The following is a 21,825-nucleotide window of genomic DNA, read 5'->3' as shown; positions in this document are numbered from 1 at the left end:
TTTCAGTTTTAGGAGCAACCTTGGTTTGTTGCCACCAGATGCCAGCCAGGCTGCTTGATCACCTCTCCCTCCTCAGCAGGGGCAGAAAAAGTCCATAGGATGAGATAAGGAGAGGGAGATCACTCTCCATTTACTGCCTTGTGCAAAACATAGTTGACTTTGCGAAATAATATGATTTACTAAGAAGTAATAACAGAACAGGATAAAACCAAAAGTAAGCCCAGTTTTCACCTGCGTCCCCCTTCTTACCCTACCATCTTCCCAGTCCCAATTTCACACACAATTCTTCTGCCTGTTTCTGCCCCCTGAGTGGAACTGGAGGATTGAGAACAGGGATTGCCATCACTTCAAAAGTCGTCTTCTTCTTTGTTGCTCCTTCTTATACCCTTCCCATCCAACATAGGGACCCTTCCCTGGGATGGAGTCTAATCACCAATGGGATACTGTCTTCCACCAGCTTCTCCAATATGCTTCCATTCCATACACTGCTGTCTTTCAAGAAGCACTCCAGAATGAGTCCTTTCCACTGGGTAAGATCTTTCAGTAATGGACTGCTCTAGTGTAAAAATGGGATAAATAAAATGGGTAAATGGGTAAAAAGTAAAAATGGGATATGAATAAAGTAGTGCAAGCTATGACTTGATTACTAGAAAACCTGGATTCCAAAATATACATGAAAATATCAAAATTTTAATATTCATAAAAATATGGACATTTTCTTTCCCAAAGTCTTTTGGTATCTTAAAATATGAATGGAAGACTTTTTAAAAAAATTGCATTGTGTTCATCAGGCACATTAAAATCACTGTTTTAAAATTGAATATTATGCGCTTATGTGTTTAATTGTAATGAATGGACCCAGAACCACTGCTTAGTAGACTTAATTTCAGAATTTTCTAATTTCTGAGTATTTGAAATGGAATTTATTATTCCATTGTCTTATTTTTTATCCAGGAATATATATTTCCAGTTACAGACAATATTTAAATATTCGTTTAATGCTAAGAGTTAGAAAAAGAGCTTTATCTAGTTGAAAAAAATGTCAAGAAAAATCGCTGTGGAATGTATATACGGCATTTTTCCAATATCACTACATAGATAGGCTTCATAAAGCTGCTAACAATTTGTGTATAAATCTTGACATTTGGTTTCATTATTTGTTTGCTTTTTATTTATATTCCTCAGTGAGCTTATAGATGTTCTCTAGTGTGTACTTTCATCAGCTTTCTTCCTAACCTGTAAAAGCTCATTTTGATTCTCCTAGACAAAGCATCTTCATCTGATATCAGCCTTCTCATATCAGTAATTCTATTTCCTTCTGTGAAAGGTCTGATGATCTGACTGCCTGGTAGCTACCACGATTATCTGACACACACTATATCTGTACTGCTACTTCATTGCTTCCCACCATTAAACTGGAGGGGAAAGTGATGTCAGGAGACAAGAGGATGAGCGAATTATTTTGCATTAATAAAGCCCACAGCCATGACTGACTGATAAGGAACTAAGTGGTGATCGTGGAAGTACAGCTTCACTCTCTTGATGGATGGAATAACGAAGGTATGTCTAAAAGTCATCACAGGAACTGCAATGGTCTTAATCAGGCATATCAGTACCTGATAAGTGAACGGCTTAGTGAAATGCTGAGTGAGGAATCTAAATTGTCAACATGTGCCTTGTTAATTTCACTGCATGGTGACAAGCATTTCAGAAAGACAAGCACTGAAAGACCCTATTTATCTCTTTGGTTTGGATGTTGCTGTCTCCTTAAAGAGAGGCTGAAAATAATAAGAACTACATTTTTAACAAAAATGAGTAAGCCAAATATTGGCCATATGAGAGGAAGAGGTGCAGGATCCTACAGGTTTCTGATAGGCAAGGGAAGACTTTTTGGATAACTGCTGCAAGGAGAGACATATATCCTTTTTGTTTCATATCACCTATAGCAAGATTACCTTTATATAAGAACAGGAAGCTGCTTGATAATAAAATATTAGGTTTTATTTCTATTCATATTAAAACCATAAATAAGCTTCACAAAATAGAAATTTTGACCACTCTGGCTTACGATCATGACTAGAGGTTTGACGTTCACACATTCTGTACCTAAATTGGGAACACCAGGACTGTTTTCAGGCTCACGGGCAAGTGTGTGAGTCTAGACTGTGTCCTAAATTCAACTAACTCAGCAAAGATGAAGACGAGCACATAGACTGCCAACAACCAATGCTCTGGTTAGGTCTCCAAGCTAGAGACCCACATTCATGTGTGCCCTTCTGACTTCTGCCAGATACAACCACTGGTGTGAATCCACCAATACTCATGCTTTTACTCAGATTTAAAAGTTAAGTAATTTTGGCTGTATGAGTGAGCCAAAAATTTCTTCTGGTGGTATGCCACCTTTCTGTAGCTTAAATTTGTAACAAGAGTTTAAAGCAATACCCACAATATTTTCTGATCTATTTCCCTGCAGACTTACCTTTATATTCACCATCTACTCAATTAATTTATGTTTCTTTAGAGATTGCACTAGGTATTGCATTACTCAATGGATGTCCTATAATGAATACTAAACTGGTAATTTGGGCAGTCTCTGCTGAGTCTTGGTGAGAGCAGACCAATTTTCCCCAGGAAAAAACAGGAAGTAATGAGTAAGTATTTACCTAAGAATAGCATCTAGAATGTAGAAGTTTTTAGGTGAGAAAAGCAAAGAAGGAATCTAAAATACATTGTCACAATAAATCTAGCGTTCTCATCTGTTCCTGCTTTAGCATTTTCACTTGACAGATTAACAGAGATGTGTAGCATATGGATTGCTGTGCTATGAATTATTGCATGTAATATTCAGGCCTAAACTACATAACTCTTTTACAATGATCTACAATGGAAAATTGTAAGTAAATTTTTCCTACTTGGATCAATGCCAGTATTAGTGATGGGAAAACCAATTTAAGAATCAGCTAAACCCCGAAGTTCCTTGACATTCATAACTATATGGCTAATTTTATTAAATATTTTGTTTTCTCATTTCTGGTGTTGCTGGTTATAGCTCACACCAAAACAATCAAACAAAAAACAGCCCGACCCCGCCCAAAGAAAACATACCCCAACCCCCCCCACAAGGACCCCACCAAAAAACCCCAAAAGCTACAGAAACCATGCCCCAGCCCCCCAGTCCCTCAAGAAAGACTTTCCACATACTGTTTATGGCTAAAATCTCGATGAAATTAAATTCAATTAGACACAGATGTATACTGACAACACTATGATGATAGTTCAATTACCGTAATGCATTCAACACAGAATGCACTTGAGAATTGTGACATGCTTTTTTCTTAAATGACCCTACTGAGTAGTTCCATAATTTTTAGCAACGTTTAAACAAGGCTCTGAATAGCTTTTGCTACTGGTTTTAGACACAATGAGTAAAACCCAGGCCTTGTGAAGTAAATGCAATTTTATTATGTAGGTAGTGAGTCTCTGCATATTCAGCTTACTGGATGTCTGCTGAAAATGCAGTACCAAATAGAGAAAACAGTCCAGGAAGTTCTGGTGTGTACAGAAGAGATTTTTCTGACACAGCTGTAGAGGCATCCAGCTAGGAGAGGTGCTCACTGGACCTGCTTTTTGTGAACAGAGAAGGTGATGTGATTATTGGAGGCCATCGGGTGCACAGTGGTTGTGAAATTATCGAGTTTTTGCTTCTTGGAGAAGTAAGCAGAGGTGTCAGCAGAATTGTCACCTTGGACTTCCAGAGTTGGGACTGTTTAGGAGACGTATTAAGGGAGTTTCTTGGGAGGCAGTCATGAAGGACAAAGAAGTCTAGAAAGGCTGGACATTTTCCATGAAGGAAATCCTGAAGGTGAAGGAACCCGCTGTCCCCATGTGCCAAAAGATGGCAGGGAAGAAGAAATCCTGGCTGAACAGATTTGTCTGCAATTCAGAGTAAAAAGGAGGGTTCATGATATTTGGAAGCAGGGACAGCAACTCAGGTTGTGAAGTTATGCAGGGAGTACATTAGAAGGTCCAAAGCCCAGCTAGAATTTAATCTGTATAGTGCTGCAAAAGACACTAAAGAATGCTTCCATACATTACATACAATACATCCACAACAAAGGGAGGGCTGAAGAGAATCTCCATTCTTTTTTGGATGTGGTGGGGGGACATGATGACAAAGGATAAGACAAAGGCTGAGATACTGAATGGTTTCTTTGCCTCAGTCTTGAATAATACCAGAAATAAGACCAGTTAGGAAGACCAGTTTTTCTCTGATTGCCCAGCTCCCTGAGCTGAAATACACGTATGGGGAGCAGGATGAAGGCCTCATAATCCAATGGGAAATGGTCAGTGACCTGCTACAACACTTTATACACCCACAAGGCTGCATCAGAATGGGTGGGATTCACCCAAGGATACTGAGGGAGCTGGTGTCTCACTGAGCCAGCAGTTCCGGTTAATCAGGGAGGTCCCAGGTGACAGGAGGTGACACCCATCTACAAGAAATGCAGAAGGAGTAGCTGGGGCACTACAGGCCTGTCAGCCTGACCTTTGTGCTTGATAAGGTCAGGAAGGATGGAACAGATTATCTTGAGGGCCATCCCACAACATGTGTGGAACAACCAGGAGATCAGGCCCAAAAAACATGGTTTAGGAAAGTCATGTCCTGTTTGACCAACCTTCTATGACAGTGTGACCCATCAAGTGGATAAGGGAAAGGTTGGGTGTTGTTCATCTGGACTTTTACAAAGCCTTTTGCACTGACTCCCACAGAATTTTCCAGGAGAAACCAGCTGCCCATGGCTTGGATGGGTGTTACCTCCACTGGGTAAAAATCTGGCTGGATGGTAAAACTCAGGCCCAGAAAGTGATGGTGAATGGAATTGTATCCAGCTGGTCACAAGTGGAGCTCCCCAGGGCTCAGTACTGGGGCCAGTCCTGTTATATGTCTTTACTAATGATCTGGAGAAGGGGATTGAGTGTACCCTCAGTCAGTTTGCAGGCACCACCAGCTGAGGTGGGAGTGTTGATCTTCTGGAGTACAAGAAGGCTCTGCAGAGGGATCTGGATAGGCTGGATAGATGGGCCAAGGCCAACTGCATGAGGTTCAGCAAGGCTAGGTGCTACAGGCTGAGGCAGAGTGGTTGGAAAGCTGCCCTGTGGAAAAGGACCTGGAGGTGCTGGTCAGCAGCCAGCTGGACATGACCCAGTTTGTGCCCAGGGGACTGAGGAGGCCACTGGCTTCCTGGCCCGTGTCAGAAATAGCCAGCAGGACCAGGACAGGGATTGAGGCGATGAAGCTGTGTTCAGTTTTGGTCTCCTCTAAAAAGACGCTGAGGTGCTGAAGCATGTCCACTTGATGATCTTGAAAGACTTTTGCAACCTATATAATTCAGTGATTCTATATTCAGATTCTCTTTCCGCTACAGGCTGTAAAGTGAGATGCTATGAATTCATGCGATTGTCAAGGAATGTTCCTGGCACAATCCAGAGAGTCCTTCACACTGGATTACCAGTGCTGTGGTCTTGTACCTTATATCATACTCTCTTTAATGACTAAAAAAAAAAAATCTTTATTTGAACTCTCAGGGGAGTCTCGTCTTTCAGCATTACCCTTCCATTTTACTAATTTCTAAATTTCATTTCACTATGTTTATTTTAAACCGAAAACTAATAAAAGCTATTGAGTGGGTAGTCAGGGTTGTGTTACGAGAATTTTCCAACTAAAGTCTATGTTTAAAATGAAGTATGTGTAATTCAGTTAAAAAGAATAAATTTCACAGTCTTATAAAAAAAAATTGTTTTTGATATGACTCTTGACCATGAAGGCAATTCCTGTCATCAGATGTACTTTGAACAGATATGGCTTTATATCTAAAATCACTGCCATTTTTATCTGCTAAAAAAAAAATTTAATAGTAGTAATAATAATAATAAAAATAATAATAATAACAACTGTGAAAACATAAAAGCTCTCCCATTTACATCTGGGATTTTTTTAATTAAAAAAAAAGAGAATGAAAATGGTATTATATTGATACATACTGTGTTTTAAAAACTGTTTGAATATCAGGACAGATCTAAGGGTGTGTGTTGCTGGACCATTTAATTTTTTACATGGTGAGTCCATATTGGCTTATTATAAGACATGGGGTCTATAAAACTTCATTCATGTGCAGCATCTGTCTATTGAGAAAATGCATGTAGACTGCTCTTACAAAGCCTTAGATACATTAATATCTCTATCCAAGTAAAGGTGAGTCTGTTACATGAATGAGAATTGTGTGAATGTAAAAAAAAAGTATGGTTAATTTTGCATTCTAATAATTCAGGGATTTTCATTTAGTACTTTCTTATGAACATTTAAGTTTAGTATCTGCTTCTTAAGCCTAATATCTTCAGATAATAATATCTGAAAAAAATTGCTTTTTGGAGTATACAGCAATAACAAAAAGGATTATCTCAAGTCAACACTGGTTATTTGAAGTGCTTCTTGAAGTGCAGTACCACATGCCAATATTGTGTTCATCTATTGGATCTGAAGTGTGCTACAAACTTTGGAAATCACATTGCCTCAACCATACAAAGCATTTACTCTTCCTTCCTGCAAAGCAAATAACTCAAATAGCTTCTTTAATAATGTTTTTCTTCATTAAGGAAGGAAAATTTGGTATATTTCTTGCCACTACTGATACTCGCCATTTATAAAATGTTGCCTGGCTTTCTACAAATTCTTTTCACAGGCTTCATTGCTCCTCTCTGGATAGACATGTTGCCCATTTCTGACAACAACAGATGCAATGCTTTCAGACTCTACAGAAAGTAATGGTGCCTGACATTTCTAGGGTGAAAGTCTCTCTATGCTTTTAGTGCTAATGGAAACAGACTTTTATTCTTCTTGAAAATCCTAAGCCAGAATGTAAATGGCTATATAGTAAACTGAACAGATTCTTTTTTAATCACAGAAAATAAAGAAACCCTCTTATTGTAAAGTTATAGAAGGTTTGAAACAACCCAAGACTTTTTATCCAGAATTTGTTTTCTTTAGTACCTATTAGATAACATACTGAACATCTACCAATATTTATATTTTATACATAAGGGGATTTGACAAGAGTTTGCATGATATCAGTGGCACGTATTTACAAATGAGAACAAATCTCAGCCAGATTGGCTATAGAGATTCACAGAACCATTTTAAGTTAGGATGGTGTGTTCAGATGGCTTATACTAAATGAAAATCTCAGTTACTTTGAATTAGTCCTATAGCAGTTCTGAAGTAGATTCTCTACTTAGCAAAAGACACTTGATAAATAATATTTTGTTTCTTTTCAGAGGAGCTAAGGATCCAGTGTAAAGAATTCTCTATGGTCCAAAACAGGAAGAGAAATTCAAAAATATTTTAGAGGATAATTTGAAGGGCAGGGAGTATTTATAATGGCTGTTTTCCTACCAGTGGTAAATGTATAGGCTTAGCATCTGGGAAGTGATATTTCGTGAATAATTAGTACTGAACAACAGTCCTTGGATATCATCTAATATCATCTAATTCTTCTAATAATATATTTTCAGTGTTTAGGGCAGCCTCTTTTGAGTTCTTGCTTCAGGTCTGAAAATCTGTGATACTCTGTGTTTGACTACCATCATATTTATGTCAGGCTGAAAGGGGTTGCTACAAAAGTGCTAAAGCCTCAACACCCCTACACACGTGTCCATTCTGACACACCTGTGTGATGTATGTGCAACTGTACACGATGGGATTCATGCACGCTTGGTGCTAACTGAATACTTCACACTTTGTCACACAGTGACCTAAGTCCTTGAAAGTCATCCATGGCCAAAGTTTCAAGCTGAGCACAGTCTTGAGTTTGCAGAGGTACTAGATTTTTGTGTGATGCACTCAGTATTGTGTGACTGGGCCTTTGCCCAACATTGTTAGCTTTGCTGTACAGGCTTTTGGAAAAAAGTACTTCTGCAGAGGCCAGTTCTCAGACACAAGAAACTCTTAATGTAAAATGAAATCAGGCCAATGTCAAGAAGTTTTCAAATAAGATGTTGTAGGTTCCATAGTTCAGTGAAATGTTTTAATCTGGGCAAAGCAATCTGCAATGATTCTCAATGGGGTTGGAAGACATAAAATCTAATTGAAACAGCCCCCTGAAACATATTAATTTACAAAAACTGCATGATCCATCAGAAAATTGTTCTGATGGAAAAAAATCTGTGCTGGTCTCTTTGAAACTTTGCTTCAGGTAATATACAAAATATTTCCTTCCAGCTTTTGGCCTCTTAAGAAGCCACATATTGGTGTCTTAAATCAGAGTGCCACTGATATCAGGGCAATAGTTTGGTACCATCAGCAATTGTTCAGAGATGTAATTATACAGTCATTAAAGAGGCAGATTCTGAACTGATTTCTTTTTAGTTGTGCTCTCCTGGAAGGTCCAAAACCACATGAGTTCATTACGTATTCTTCATTTGAAAGCTAGGAGTGAAACATCTTATTTTAATTTTTTTTTTCACTTAAGTTTTCTCTGGTTTTGTTTCACTTAGGCTGTTTCCTTCTGACATCTCCTGTGATCATCGCAAAACATTGAGTCCATGATCATCTAAGTCTTCTTGGCCTGTGGAATGACTCTTTAAAAATCTGTGTCTTTTAATGCCATGTCTGATGCTATTTGGAGTAATTTTAGAAGATCATGGTCCACCTCCCTAGATATAGAAAAGAATTGGCCCAGGTATTAACCAGATGCTGAGCCTCTCTCCTGCCTTTATGTCCCCCATTCACTTGACTGTAGAAATCAATTTTTTCTGGTAGCCTTGATTATGTCAACAAAGTAAAGAGTTAATCTCAGATGTGTAACTTATACAGATATCCACACACAGAGTCTGCAGCAGCAGAAGAACAGGAAAGTTACACAGATAGAAAGTCATCAAACTCCTGAACACTGTCATTAATGCAGAATTTTGTCACCCAGAGAAGTTTTGGTTTTGATCTGAGTTACAATGGCCATTTCAGGTCTCAGTCTTTTTGGTCTTATCAGATTGTACATGGCAGTTTATTGGTTTCCATGGACTTGGAAAGTTTCCATTGGGGAGTTTTACACTGTACTTTTTTGTTTGTTTGTTGTGGTGGTTTTTTAATTTTTAATTTTTTTATTTTTATAATGTTCTGATAAAATTTCAGCAAGAAATTTCATACTTCAGTTTTCTCTTGTCATCTGAGCACAGAACTCTTCAAAGTTAACAACCACCAGCAGAACACAGTTACATCAGAGCTCACCAGGAACAGTGAGTCAGAAGGTGTCAAGTTCTTGCTCTAAAATGAACACTCAAAACTGAATTAAAGGTTAAAACTAGACAAGAGCTTACCAGAAAAAATGGGATATATATATTAACACATATGTATTCCACAAATGTTCACATTACTTTAGTTCAACCTGGATCAATGGAACTCATGACATCAATCCAAACAAAATTTTGTGAAAAGAACATTTTCTCCAAAACCAGACAAGATTTTCTTTTGAATGAAATGACATCAAGTGATCCCCCCAGAGTCATGTGAGTACTAAACATTCAAGCATTTCAGTACTTTCAGGGGAAGAGAAAGGTATTTACTGAGGCAAAACTCCACAAAATAGAGTGACTAGGAGTTAAAACAACTCAAAGTAGAAATACAGCAGTACTTTTTTAACAATGAGGTAATTTATGATACAGGTTACAAAAGAGAAATGTGAAATTTTTTAAGGAAGATTTTGTTTCTTTCCAGTCAAAATTTAGTATCAATCTCTCGAAGAACCCTCACTCAAGCACAGGAATGCAGAAAGCATCCTGTGCTTGATCCAGGAGCCAATCCAGGAGTATCCAGTGCCACCTGAGATGCTCTAGGAGATGTGATCTGGTTTCCAGACACTGTGCCACTACAGGTCTCTCTTAAGAGCAGTGTCACAGCTGTTTGTCCTGGATGTGTGTCTGGTACCCAGTGGCATCTAAACTGGCTCCAGGTATTTGTGTGTGAGCAGCTTGTACAAGAGGAAATGGAGCTTATTTGCTAATAGTTATCTTTCCTGCATTATTTCTTATCATTTTCATATGAAAACGGAAACTAGATTAATTTTTCTGTTTTGTAACATCAAACTTGTGAATCCATGAAGATAATCCAGTAACCTTAATTCTGGAAATTTACAAGAAGGTATATGAGCTCTTAATGGGTTTATTCTGTGCTGTCTCATAACAAAAGTAAATTTCAAAAGAACATGCATTGTGAAACTGTTTGAATTTAGCCTTCATTTTCTGTCTTCCAGGACAGTTCAAAAATCCTTAACTCACTAGCTATCTAAATACATAACTGACTAAAGATTGAGAAATGGACACTTTATTTTCCTGTTGCATTTCTTATCTGGATTCAATATTCATTTCTGAGTAATGCTATTCATCCAGGAGAGCTCTGTGAAAATGTAAGTGTAAATGCTACACAATGTGAGCCAGGGATAAAGAGAGAAGCAGTGGATTCAAGGCTTTTGGGCTATAATGTGCTGCTTTCTAGATAATGGTCTCTTGGTGTTATAAAGAAAAGCAAACATATCATTAAGAAAGAGCTCCATAAAAACTGCCTGTCAAATATCTTAAGCTTCATTAGTTTAGATTAATGACTCACTTGATCTACATGACAATAGGTGAAGCAAATCTTTGTTTATTTATTGACAATTCAATGTAACTGTGACATGCATAAACAGGCTTCCTCCTGATTAGTTCCATGTTTTAAAGTAACTTTGTGTTATAAAACTTGTTAACTACAGTATCATTTTATTGAACTCTGCTCTGTGAATGATGTGATCTACATTGAAAGGCGTCAATATTGCAGCCATTCCTGGCAGGCATTGGAGCATTATGTACACAGATTGGAGTAGATATCTCATTGTACAAATCCACGGACCCAGAAAATGTCCAGTTATTGAGACTGCACTGAAAGGACAATGTTTTATTCATAGGATCTGTGGTGCAAGGTCAGAGAATGAAACCTGAACTAAGTGTAAGGTTCAGATTAGCTTCACGGTTTTGCAGAAGACCTCCCTGAAAGTTTGGTCTCTGAAAGCACCAGTCCTTTCCCAAATATCCATGGCAAGAGTTTGTAGCACACAGCATAGCATTTGTATGAACAAGTTGTTGGGGAGTGATTTCCAGTGTGAGGCTCCTGTAAATCTCTGCAAGAGGGAGACAGAGTAGCAGAAAGTAAGTTATATAAGCCTTTAATAACAACTTTTCCAGAAAATGCTTGTGGAGTACTGGTATGAGGATGTTGAATTTTGTCATGGGTTTTTGTTTGTATGAAATAATTTGTATTTTGTTTCATTTACAGCTTAGAAGCGATAGTACCATTGACACCCAGTGATTCTCCCTTACCCATGCTCCTGAAAGCACATAGCTGAAAGTGATTTTCTTTAGCAGTAGCTATTTTAGGCAGAACAGGTCATGTTGTCTCTTATGCCACTTTCATGCTTTCAATTATAAAGGTGTGTTTTCACTGACTTGTAAATTTGCCAACTTGCTTGGGCTGATATTCTATAGATTTGATGTTGACTTCAGGTTGCAACTCTTGGAAAAAGCCAACCAAAACCTTTCAAATAAGCTGATATAAGGATCAAGGTCAAGGCAGAGAAGAGGTCAGAGAAGGGAGCAATGAGAAAAAAAAGGCTTTGCTCAATTTGCACATGGCTGGGTGAACACAAGTGTCCTGAGTCTCACTATTGTTCTGCTCCTGGTAAAAATGACAAAGTAATGGCAAACTGTTATCTCAGGGTTCTGCAGCTGATCTGCAAGAACTACTTTGCTGCTATCTGCTCTCTGATAAAGCCTCCAAAGTTCTTCTCCACCTCTTTTATTTGTTGTCACAGGAAAGAATTTCTTCCATTTTCTTCTTTTGAAAACACTCAAGAGGTCACATGTAAAAACACACGTGAGAAAAGCTAATAGGGTAAAAATATTAAAACAATTTTTCCTCCTAAATTGTGAGGAAAATGTCTTCAGTAAAATATGTAGGTCCAACAGTTAATCAAATTATAAAAGGGACACTCACTAAGGTGAGGTTATTGGAGAAAATAATCTCAAAATTAATTCCTTTGTTCAACATTTAGTGCAGAAGAGGCCAGAGAGATTCCTACTCCAGAGCTACATAAGCTCACAGGACTGCTTTCATCAGGAATTCTTAAGCAACAGAAATAAACAACTACTAAACTATTTTCTGTGAATAATAGTCTGTCATTTAAATGGCATGGCTCGTGTTACCTGAAGAACAGAAAGTGGCAAATACCTCACCAAAATTTTAAAAGATTTTCTAGATTAACTCAGACAACTACAAACCAATAAATTATATTTATGTAAGAGCAAATCTGTAGGAATATTCCATTTCACAGACTGAGTAATAAAAGAGAAAAACATGATATACTAGGAAAAAGCCAACCTAGCCTTTGCAAGGAGAAGTCATGACTCATGTATCAGTCATCTTCAGAGGAGCCACTGAGCATATGGTTCAGGTGAAAGTATAAGAAACAGATGGTAGGAGTGGGTAGCTGGTTTTCAGAAAGAAAAGAGCTCAAACAAATTCTACATGTGAAAAATGTGCCATTCGACATATTCATAAATGGGTATTGCTTGAATGATAAGGAGAGAAATATCCGAAAATGATCTAGAATTATTTAGGATAATCTAAAGCTGATTGTGAAGAGTTGTCAAGGAGCTCAAACTTACAAGTAGATGATAAACAGTTGGATGAAATCATATGTTAAGAAGTGGAATTTAAAGCCTAAGAAAGAAAGAACCCACAAGTATTAGTAAAGGATGGCCATCAGTGTAATTACTACCATTCCAGAAAGAGATTTTGTAGCAGCAAACTGTTCTTCAAAACAACAGCTTAGAATTCAGCAGTGTCTATAAATATAACTAGAATCTGAAGAATAATTAGGAAAATAATTAGGAGCATAACAGAATACGTAATCGTGTCCCAGTGTATATTACATAGCTAATAATATTTCAAGATTTCCTTATTATAAATTTAAGGACTCTGGGGTTCTGGAAATGCCTGAGCAAAAGGAAAAGGTATAATATTACCAAAGATTCAGACAAAGACAACAAAAATAAGCAGAGATGTGGATTGTCTTTTGTGAAGTTAGAAAGCAAATACAAATAAAAATAGAAATAAAAATAATTTGGAAAAATAGGTTATAGCACAAGTGATATTTGTAGAATGGAGATGATCAATAGCAAACAACTGACAGTGCAAGTAGTACCACCAAATGAAATTGCCAGAGTGGACTTTGAAAAACACAAAAGATGTACTTCTCATGCACAAAATGTATGGTTTTTAAAACAAATTTAGAAGGGGACCACAGAAATTCAGGCAGGGTAGATCCACTGCTGGCCACCACACATGATGAGCTGTCACATCCAGAATAAGTCAGTCAGGTCTTGTGGGAGGCTGGCTCACTCGCTGCACAAAGGAGAGTGAGTCTGGGCTCACCTTCAATGCCACCCCTTCTGCCTACACTAACATTCAACAGTCAGAAACGAGAAAACTGGAAAACTAAATTTCTCTGTGCAGCTCTTATTGAAAATTCCTTTTTGAATACATATTGTGACATAAGTATTTATTACTCTTTCTTATTATTGTTTTGCCCTTTTCATCTCCTGCAACACTCTCCCATTCCTGGTGGCCCTGGCAGAATATATTTTCACCAGTTGCAGTTGCCTGGTGACTGTCACAGGGAACTTCAAGGAAATTGCTGATCAAATGAAGTCAAAATCCCTTGAATACAGCCTGCAGAACCCTCTTCTAGCATACCTTAGCCTGTGTGCCAAGGATGTCTTGCAGGCAGATACTCCTGCCTTTGAACTGCATAGCATCAGCACTGTAGTTATAGCCAACCTATGGTGTTAGCTGGAGACATGTTTTCCATACTCTGCTCCCTCCTTGGGATCTCTTCTTAAAAAGGGACTTAACTCCAGTCAGTTTGGTGGAATTCAAACTCCCAACCAAGAGGACATACACCCATAAAACATTAGGAAGTCACATCAGATTGGAGTTTTTACAGCTCATCACAAATTTTTACTATAGTACCAGGGAACCTGATAAAGGAAAGTACTATGATCTTGCAATTTCAGCTAAAGTCAATAAGATTATGTAAGCTGCTGTATGGTGTTAAGTGCTGTGAGAGGTCTGATTTTCCTGTGTCTCAAATTCTGCTTGCTAATCACTGGAGAGATTTGTTTTCACATATGCGTTAACCACTCTGGCTACTGCATATTGTTCATGCCACTCTTCAGCTCATAAAAGAATGGTGAAAATTATTAATTAATATTTATGTGTCACTCAGTTGTGGACATAGTAAGTGTCACTGAAAAGAAAAATGTATTCTTGTGTCTTTAAATCTATGTTTTAGCAACAGATATGGCAAGATGTTGCAGAATGAAGCAGAAAAACAAACCCAGAATATTGACTAAATTATTCTTAAGACCATTTTGCACATTGAATGAGGTAGGTTGCATGTAAGGAATTGTTTTGTTATACAAGACAACAGTAAAAGACAATAATAAAAATATATGCACACAGCCATACAATGGCAATCTTAATTCTGACATTTCCTAGCTACTGAGAGCTTGCATTGAAAACCTGCTTTTTTAGATGTGTGATGTGTGTGTAATTTAAATAATGAGCTTTATATCAGCACTGATTGTTAGAAATTTTATATATATATATCTCCATCTGACACTTTCAGTGTAACATTTTTATATTAATTGAAAATAAACGTATTCTAAGGCAATTTTCAGGACAGTCACATTTTATGGTTTAGCCTGTCCAGAGTAGTGCTAGATTTATGCATAATAATGTCATCACATTCAAAGGAAATAGAGAGTTCAGTGGTGGATGGGTTATTGCAGATCAGTGAGAACAAAAAGATTGCTTTTCCTCTTCATATAAGGTCTATATTTAGCAGAGTGTGACCATGTCATGACACCACACAGAAAAAGTCATAAAAGCAAGGCTGTACAACCAGACTGCTTTTCTTGAAAATAATTCACTTTCTATTATACCAAAGTGGTGAGAATATTGTTGTCTAGGAATTTTTAATATTTCTAGACCATGCTTCCATTTCCAGTGTCATGGGCAGCAGAAGCACATACTCTGTTTCAACAGGTAGAGTCTGAATAATTTTATTTGTAATTAAAAAAAAAATGACATGTACTAAAACAGTCACAATAGCCCAGGGCAGAATTAAAAAATCTGATTTTAATTTTAATTCACCATTAAATGGTGATTTCAACTCACCATTCTCCTGAAGAAATTGGCTTTCTTCTACGTCATCATAGAAGATTCTATGTATCCTGAGATTAGGACAGAAAAATTAAATAATTCTTCAGTTCCAAGATGTGATGAGAAGAGTGGTCATTTGCTGCCTTTACTTCTTTCATGGGTGTTGGTCTGAAGGAAATTGTATTCTCAACACTTCTTCAGTTTCTTAGGAAGCATAAAAACATAAAATCCATATTCTTCTGTCCTTCAGATGGCAATCCTAGAGGAAAGTGGTTTATCTCTGTAGGAGGTTGTTAATGGGCTTGATGGCGGAGTGAACACAATTTTTTAATGTTTTGTGTGTATTTTTTCCCTTTAAATTAATAGCTGCTATCTATTCTTTCTTTCTCTAGTCATCTTTTATGTGGTAGCTAGCTACTTTGTATCACAAACATCTGGAAGAGAAATTTTCGGAGCATGAAACGTTCCTTTCATCCTCTATCCATGCTGAAGATCATACATCCAGGCCAATGTTAACATAATTTGTATGTAGAGTCAGGGAAGCAATCAGAAGGAACTGCTTGCAGGTCAGGAAAAGATATGTGGAATTTTCCTTGAAATTTGTGTATGGTGAAGGGTTTCAGCTATGCGGGCTGTGCACAGAGGTTCCACCCGTGTATTCTTGCCTCTTCTGAATTGCACCTCTTCTGAATTTGGGTACTGCCCAAACCCAATGTGCTGTGCTGTTTGCCTGTTAGCCATCCTCTGAGGCAACATTCGAGCTCTTGGTATTGCTCTCAGTAGGTACCAGCACCAGCAGGAAGGCACAGAGCTGCCTACATGGCAGGGGCACAGCATCTCTGTTCAGAAGAAAACAGCTTTTTCCAGCTCCAGCAGATACACAGTTGCTCATCTCAGAAGCAGTAAGGTTTATACCCCTTCCTAACTTAAAACAAATCCTGTTTAACTGAATTTAAAGCACACTTACTGCCAGTATAAATGCATGATCCTTTTCAAATCCTACTAAATCACTGGTCTCAGTGATTTCTCTGGCAAGGAAAAGCCAACGGAAGCATGGTGCAGATTAGGATGTGGATCCTGCCTGTGAAAGAATGGTCTCATGGACCAGACAATAGAGACAGGAGTACATTAAAAGGTCCAAGTCCTCTCTCTGTCTGGTTTGGGAATATTCCCATTCCAGGATGGCACAGGGGAAGAGATTGAGATATAGTTAGATGCCTAAGACTTACCTGTTGAGTTGTCTGTAGACAAATATTTTGCTCTACATGGCCCAATTCCAGGCAAATAAAACATTTTTCTTCAACTTGATAACCCCATATGTCAGGACATCCATGAATATCCTTTACTTTAAAGGGAAGTGAAGATTGGAAAGCTCAGCCATATGCAAATGTATGTGTGCAGGGGAAGTTTTTAAGGCCAACTCTTCATCTGTTTAAATTAGCATGGCATCGCTGACTCCAAGAAAACAATGCCAATTTACCATAGCTAAGGGTTCATTATCTAGAGCTGTATTGAAATGAATTTTTTCTCCCACAACTCAGGTGTATAAGTCAGCTATCAAACTAGGAAAAAGGAATGCCTTCTTCTTAAAGGGTGGCTCTGAATGTAAACCTGACCTTGCTGTGCCAGACTTTTGCCCAATGGATCCTATTCCTGTCCCTTTGTCAGATCTCAGGGGACCTACTCCAGTTTGTGGGATATAGCAGGCACCTAAAACCAAGGGCATCAATTTATCCCATAATGAAGGTTTTTGAGTGGAAATTATGTTAAAGCATCTCTTTGGTCAAAAAATGTAAAAATATGCATTAGCCAAAGCGAGACCCGATCTCATAGTCTCTCATCACATGAATAATCATGCTGAAACCTGCACAGTTCTGTAAAATGGCCTACTGGATAAAAGCCATTATATTTAATAAAATTTATACATGGGGTTTTTTTCCCATTGAGAAAGAACAATAGAATACACCTAATTCATTTCAGTTTTAAATAGAAGAATGACTCAGAAGCCACAGACTGATTAGCAAACAGGAAATGGAGAAAGACCTCTGAGTTGTTGCTTTGAGGCAATATTCTACTGTAATATCTTTCAAAAATAATGGAAACACACTTTAATATTAACCTGCCATTGCACTGTAAAAAGATGTAAGCAGTATCAATGAAATTAATCTAATAGCATTTTATTGTTTCCACAAACTAGAAATTCAGAAATTCAGCCAACAAAAGAAAAATATTCTAGAATTTCTTACTAAATGATGCAGTTGCAACAATTTTTTAGATTATATTATCAGGTAAAAAAAAAAAGTTCGTTTTCAAAATTAAAAGCTCAATTTTCATAAGAGCTCTGCTTATTTTGGTTTTGTGAACTTGCCTTGCTGCAAGAATGAATTTCAGCAGTGACCTTGTCAAGCAGGATGCATAATAATTTTCACTGTGCGGTTAAAACTCCGTACCACTACAACACAGACATGTAAGAATTGTAAGTTAGGATTGAATCCAAAGCTTTTAAGCCCTACCTTAGATTAAGTTTGTCTTTATTGAAATACAACATTTGTTTTATAAAACAACAATTAGCGGTCTAATGTAATTTAAATTGCTGCCTCCAAATAAGATGCTAAAAGAAAAAGATATTGTTCCATTGAGACAGTAAATAAAAAAGAAATCTCAAAATAAGAACAAATGGAGGTATTATCCCATGAGGAAGAGCCTTCTGAATCGATCTATTATTTCGCAGCTTGAAATGTGCCACTATTGTACTTCCACTTGATTATGAGTCTTGTTATCACTTCCTCCAGTTGATCCAAATTGAGTGCTTCTGACATTTGCAAAGTTACTCGCATATATTCCACTGCACAGCAGGGAAAACCTTGCTAATGACGAAATAACAAGCAGAAGAAGTGAATAAATATTTAGCTGATAGTAAAGAGTTACATTTGCTGGTATGTAAATCCTGAAAATAAAAACAAACCAAAACCAAACAACTCAAGCCATAGTAACATGCTTGTTCATGTCCTCTAAAAAAGGGTGCTAGTGGTGTTTTTCTCTGTGCCACAGGGCACTTTCATTTCCTGATTCTATTATACACTAAGTGGCCACCTGAACCTGCCAATGAACTTGTTCTGTTGTGTTTTTCTATTTTTAATCCAAAAGGAGTAAACACATTTCTCATCAGATGTGTCACACACTGCTCTACATTGGTGAGATTTATGAAGGTGTCACCGAGTTATTACAGAGCCATTCATTTATAAATAGTTGTCCATTCTTCAGGAAATCATAAATGATAGGAGTATTGCCACCATTTCACAAAATCTGTATTGTAAGAAGGATGTCCATTAGTGATTATTTTTGACTGTACTACACAGGTGTAATTTGTTTTTTATTCCTCTCCCCTTACTCCAAGGCTTTTTCTCTACTTTATGATTATGTTCAAGCAGATTCCTGCACTGAATGGTCAACATTAGTAGAGCAAGGATCATAACAACTATTTCAATAGTCATCTTTACATAAAAAATAGCACTTATGAAATTTTCTCTTTAACCAGGCAGGCTTGCAGACCCTGAGTCAGCTCTCCTGTTCTGTATTTATTTTTTTAATGGTCTTCAGAAGTTGATGTAGAGGTACACTTAGCAGATGCTCTTCTTAAAACACCTACACAGCTGCCCAGGAGTGGATATGAATGCTGCTGAAGCCATATGACAATGACATCTCTTAAAATCTCCTGTCAGATTTCTTACTAGTGAAGAATCTTTACTGTATCATTAGTGGCATTTTAAACTAGCTTGAGAGAAAAACTTCTTTTGCCAATCATAAGGAAAACTTGCTCAACAAGAGAATTGCTCCAGAGACATGAGAATCAAAGGCAAATTGTAGAGAAAAACATAGGTAGAGAAAAACATGTTGAAGGGTCCTGGAAAAGCAAAAAAAGAGAAAGAAAAAACCAAAGTGTCAGCTTCCTCTAAATTTACAGTTCTTTCAAATTTCATATGCGATATTATGGCAATGTAATTAGGTCACATTAGAAAAGATGGAGCATATTTTCTGGCTTATTAATCTTCCTTTAATGTTCATTTGGCACATGATGCACCCTGTCAGATTTTTCATTATTCTAATATTTCAAATATCATTTTTACAATCACCAGCCCCCAGACCCAGAAGAAAAATGTTTGCTTAGTGTGTTTGATGTCACTAGATTTTGAATATGTGACCTGACCATGTAAGCTAAAATGAAGAGTCACTTTCCACACTGTAGGTTTTTGTTTTGGTTTGGTTTTTCTGTTTTTTTTTTTCTATTTTAGGGTTTTTTGATTATGTGTGTGCACGTGCTTAATTTGCTGTGAATGAGTGAGGGAAAACTCAGAAAAAAAGCAAAAACCCAAAACCTTTGCAGATGTCATCTAATTTCCTTTTAAAAATAGAATAATGGGATGTTTTGAGGGCTTTGAAGTCTCCAAATTTGATTTTCATTTGATATAGAGCAGTAACAATGGTATCTTTGTTATTCTCTTCTGTGTCCTCAGCAGAGTTATGATTTTGTTCTGACAGCAGGAGCTTTGTTCCACTTTTGAAGTTCTCTTTCACGCATATAGAACATTGTGTTAGAAAAACAAATGCCTTCACTCTGGCACCAACTTTAACAGCCAAGAAATAACATGAAAAATCCACGTACAGACTCCAAACAGCAAATGGGATTGATTGACATATGTTTAAAATAGATCCCTTTCTGCACTTTAACTGATTTCCATGCCCAATCTTTGGAGTCTAAGAAGCACCCAGGAGTGTAAAGTCTGCCTGGGCTCCAAAATGAGGATTGTGCCTGCATGTGTGGTGTGTTAGATGAGAACTTTCTACTCACCTTTGCAAAGGACTGCCCTTAGATACAGAAGGACTCTTCCTCCTTGTGCTGAGCTATGTTTACAAACCATTGCAGAAATATGTGTTGGCAAATATATTTCAGAACTGTAAAAGTGCTCTGTGTATGTTCTCTAAACATTTGGGGGGACAGAGGTTCCCCAGACTCTCTGATAGCACAACTATTAGCACAAAAACCTAACAGAGCCAAACAGATTTAATGAAAGGCAAGAGGGGAATTTTTTAATGCTACATCCACTCTCCATCATGAAGCCGTCTCCTCTCCACATCTTCCCACTGCTCCCATTCATTGCAGAAGATGTAGGTCTCTTTTTCTCTGCTGCAGTGCTGTGTCCCTCTGTTACCAGTTCTCTGCTTCTCTCCATCTCCACCTTCACATTTAGGTGTAAAAACATATTTTTATTCTTCTCCCCCTCATGCATTTTTATTTATACTGATCACTAATAAAGTGGTTTCCCAGCCTTATGCATGAAAATATTACCTTTTCTTTGCTCGTGTCCCTCTTAGAGCACCCATCTCCAGACCTATCTACCAGAGCTTTTATTCATACACTGAAAAAACAAATCAGAATATTCCAATGGAAATGTGCAGTCACATTTCAGCTGTTGGTCAGGATCAAAGAGAGAAATCCTACTACACTTGTCTCTCTTTTTCTGTCTTTTTTATTGTGTTTTGAAGATAAGAAGGCAAAGCTCCAATAAGTACACCAGAGAAAAAGAACCCAAACAAACCCACAAAGATTCCTAAGCATCACTGCATTAAAAAAGTAAGTCAGCAGAACCTTTAGCTTGAATCCAGCTTTGCTTAATTGTTTCATGTTGTAGCAGGGAATAGGTTTTAATAATGCCTAGATCTACTACTTGCTTTTCCAGCGAAACATATACCAAGCTCCTCGGGGCAAAGACAAGTTTCTTGTTCCGTATAGATCTGCTCAATAAGTAAATAATAAATGGTGTGACTCAGGGGCATTAAAAGCAATCAATTTTACCCTATTTTTAATGTGATGATATTAGCTATGTTGTGATACTGAGTTAGATATGGGCAAATATCAGTCTCTTACTATACCTGATAGATTAGACATTACTCAAAGCATATCTGTGGGAAAGGAGACCTAGTTTTTTTTTTGTGTGTGTGGAGTGTATGGCATATCTGAATCTTGGTCTGTGCTCAGTAACTGGCACCTGTGGTACCACTCCCTGCAAAGGGTGCTACTTTCAATCATCGTTATTTCTTTTCTCACCTATACCTGGCTCTAGTTTGCATCTAGTAAGGGGATGGTGATAAGAGGTTTTGCATTTGAATTTTCCCTCTTGACCTTTAAACTTCTTAGAAAACCAAATTACTTCCTTTTATTTTATGGAATACACCTTTCTAACTGACACAAACTCCCTGGGGGGAGCAGGATGAGCTGATAGCAGCCCAGACCAGTTTTCATCATGTGGTGCTGAGCCCTGAATAGAGTATTTTTAGTTATTATAGCAGTATACAAAACCAGTGACCTGAGCACAATAGCTGTGACCCATAGATTGCAGTGTCAAGGAATTTTTCCAGGATACAGTGAGAACTGAGTAACTAGCAGTGTCTTATTTTCTGTGCCTGTGTACAGACAAAACCTTGTGGGTGTGACTTAATAGAACTAGGCCATAATTTGGATA

This window comes from Agelaius phoeniceus, chromosome 1 (genome assembly GCF_051311805.1).
Source record: "Agelaius phoeniceus isolate bAgePho1 chromosome 1, bAgePho1.hap1, whole genome shotgun sequence".
Taxonomy (NCBI): Eukaryota; Metazoa; Chordata; class Aves; order Passeriformes; family Icteridae; genus Agelaius; species Agelaius phoeniceus.
Note: the sequence above shows the minus strand (reverse complement) of the source record.